This window comes from Cebus imitator, unplaced genomic scaffold, assembly GCF_001604975.1.
Source record: "Cebus imitator isolate Cc_AM_T3 unplaced genomic scaffold, Cebus_imitator-1.0 Scaffold646, whole genome shotgun sequence".
Taxonomy (NCBI): domain Eukaryota; kingdom Metazoa; phylum Chordata; class Mammalia; order Primates; family Cebidae; genus Cebus; species Cebus imitator.
The window spans coordinates 812,224-815,671 of record NW_016107961.1 but is presented as its reverse complement, the minus strand read 5'-3'; the positions used below and the strand labels follow the sequence as shown (position 1 = coordinate 815,671).

The window sequence follows — 3,448 nt, the reverse complement described above, 5'->3', positions numbered from 1 at the left end:
GACATTTTCTACTTTTACTGGGAAGGAAAGGAGACCATTATGAATGATGAGGTGACAAAGAGATTCTCAGCAGAGGAACTGGAGTCCTGGAACCTGCTGAGCAGAACCAATTATAACGTCCAGTACATCAGCCTTCGGCTCATGGTCCTGTGGGGGTTAGGAGTGTTGACTCGGTACTGCTTCCTGCTGTCACTCAGGATAGCACTGGCTTTCACAGGGATTAGCCTTCTGGTGGTGGGCACGACTGTGGTGGGATGCTTGTCAATGGGAGGTTTAAGGACTTCAATGAGTAAACATGTTCACTTAATATTTTACCAGATCTGTGTGCGAGCACCGACAGCCGTTATCACCTACCATGACAGGGAAAACAGACTGAGAAATGGTGGCAACCATGTGGCCGATGGATGTGATCGATGTGATCATCTTGGCCAGCGATGGCTATTATGCCATGGTGGATCAAGTGCACGGGGACTCATGGATGTGATTCAGAGAGCCATGGTGAGGGCCTGCCCGCACGTCTGTTTTGAGCCCTCGGAAGTGAAGGATCGCCATGTGGTAGCTAAGAGACTGACTGAACATGTGTAAGATAAAAGCAAGCCACCTATCCTCATCTTCCCTAAAGGAACCTGCATCAATAATACATCGGTGATGATGTTCAAAAAGGGAAGTTTTGAAATTGGTGCCACAGTTTACCCTGTTGCTATCAAGTATGCCCCTCAATTTGGCGATGACTTCTGGAACAGCAGCAAATATGGGAATGGTGATGTACCTGCTGTGAATGATGGCCAGCTGGGCTATTGCCTGCAGCATGTGGTACATGCCTCCCAAAATCAGAGAGGCAGCCGAAGATGCTGCCTAGTTTGCGAATAGGGTGAAATTCGCCATTGCCAGGCAGAGAGAATTTGTGGACCTTCTGTGGGATGGGTTCCTGAAGAGGGAAAAGATGAAGGATACATGCAAGGAAGAGAAGCAGAAGCTGTACAGCAAGATGATCATGGGGAACCATGAGGACGGAAGCCACTCCTGAGCTTGCCTCGATCTGGCGGGGGTCACCTTGCCAAGAGCCAACGGGCTAGGAGCTGGAGTTCTCGTTGTCACCACCACCCCTACTGCTGCTTCCTTTCCAGACTCCAGGGCTTCCAGGGCTGCTCTGGAACCCAGGACTCCGGCTTTCTCCCAGCCCCAGCGGGATCCCAGTGCACCCAGCGCGGCCTGCCCTTGGCCCAGTGCACCCAGCGCGGCCTGCCCTTGGCGGTCTGAACGGATGTTGCAGGTGTCGCTACCCAGGAGATGCCTTGTCTCTTTCGTTGATGGAATGCCATTAAAGTCAACTCCCCATCTGTGCATGCTGTGCGGGCTGAGTGTCTGGGGAGATGTGGTCATGTTCTTGTGCTAGGGGCAGTGGGACGGCAGTCTGTTATGTATGCTCATGTGCCAGGGATGTGCCAGGGGCGGCCACCCACTCTCCAGGAGAGGCACAGCTGAAGTATTGTGGCTGGCTTCAGCCTCAAAGTCACCCCCAGCCTTGGAGCTCTGCAGACATGATAGGAAGGAAACTGTCATCTGCAGGGGCTTTCAGCAAACTGAAGGGTTAGTTTCTTATGCTGCTGCTGATGGAACCACCAAAGGGAGGAGAAGAGGCCAGGTGGGCTGCTGACTGGGCCATGGTGAGAACCAAGAGTCCTGTGTGTTCATACTCCAGGCTAACCCTGAACTCCCCATGTGATGCATGCTCCGTGGAATGTGTGCCTTGGTTTCCCCGTGTGTAACATGAGTCGGGGGGAAGGTTGGTGATTCCTACTTCACAGGGTTGTTGTGGGGATTAAAGTGCTGTGGTGATTGAAGGACACATGACATTCAGTGTTTCAAATACAGGCCCACAAAATGGGAAGGGCAAGTCTGCACTCAGAAGTGCTGCACCTACCTGGCTTTGAATTGTCTTTGTGAGTAAATAAAACCAGCTGGTGAATGAAAAACAAATAAACAAACCAACAAAAACCAGCTCCTGGATTCACTGGTTTTTGTTTTTTGTTTTTTAGAGAAGGGGTTTCACCATGTTGGCCAGTCTGGTCTTGAACTCCTGACCTCATGATCTGCCCACATCGGCCTCCCAAAGTGCTGGGATTACAGGTGTGAGCCACCATGCCCAGCACCTCATTGATTGTTTTTGAATGGGTTTTCATGTCTCTATCTCCTTCATTTCTGCTCTGATCTTATTTATTGCTTGTCTTCTGCTAGCTTTTGAATTTATTTGCCCTTGCTTCTCTAGTTCTTTTAATTGTGGTGTTAGGGTGTTGATTTTGGATATTTCCTGCTTTCTTCAGTGGGCATTTAGTGCTATAAATTTCCTTCTAAACACTGTTTTAGCTGTGTCACAGAGTTTCCAGTACATTGTGTCTTTGTTCTCATTAGTTTCAAATAACTTATTTATTTGTTTCAATTTTGTTATTTACTCAGTAGTCATTCAGGGGCAGGTTGTTCAGTTTCCATGCAGTGGTGTGGTTTTGAGTGAGTTTCTTAATCCTGAGTTTAAATTTGATTGCACTGTGGTCTGAGAGACTATTTGTTATGATATCCATTCTTCTGCATTTGTTGAGGAGTATTTTACATCCAATAATGTGGTCAATTTTAGAATAAATATGATGTGGTGCTGAGAAGAATGTATATTCTGTAATTTAAGGTGAAGAGTTCTGTAGATGACTATTTCACCATTAGAGAAATGCAAATGAAAATCACAATGATATACCATCTCATGCCAGTTAGAATGGCAATCATTAAAGAGTCAGTAAACAACAGATGCTGGAGAGTATGTGGAGAAATAGAAATGCTTTTACACTGTTGGTGGGAGTGTAAATTAGTTCAACCATTTTGGAAGACACTGTGGTGATTTATCAGGAATCTAGAACCAGAAATACCATTTGAACCAAAAACCCCCTTACTGGGTATATACCCAAAGGATTATAAATCATTCTACTATAAAGACACATGCACAGATATGTTTATTGCAGCACTGTTCACAATAGCAAAGACTTAGAACCAACCCAAATGCCCATCAATGATAGACTGGATAAAGACAATGTGGCACATATACACCATGGAATACTATACAGCCATAAAAAAGGATGAGTTCATTCATTTCCTTTGCAGGGACCTGAATGAAGCTGAAAATCATCATCCTCAGCTAACACAGGAATAGAAAACCAAATACTGCATGTTCTCATTCATAAGTGGTAATTGAACAATGAGAACACATGGGCACAGGTAGGGGAATATCACACACTGGGCCTCTCAGGGGGTGGGGTGCTAGGGGAGAAATAAAAGGGGTTTGGGGGTAGGGGAGGGATAGCATTAGGAGAAATACCTAATGTAGATGATGGGTTGATGCAAACCACCATGGCACATGTATACCTATGTAACAAACTTGCATGTTCTGCACATGTATCCCAGA

General features: G+C 46.2%; 1 pseudogene; it reads left to right on the top strand.

Annotated features, from left to right (window-relative positions):
* Positions 1 to 6: 6 nt before the first annotated feature.
* Positions 7 to 1,027, top strand: LOC108295516 (annotated as a pseudogene).
* The last annotated feature ends 2,421 nt before the right edge of the window (positions 1,028 to 3,448 follow it).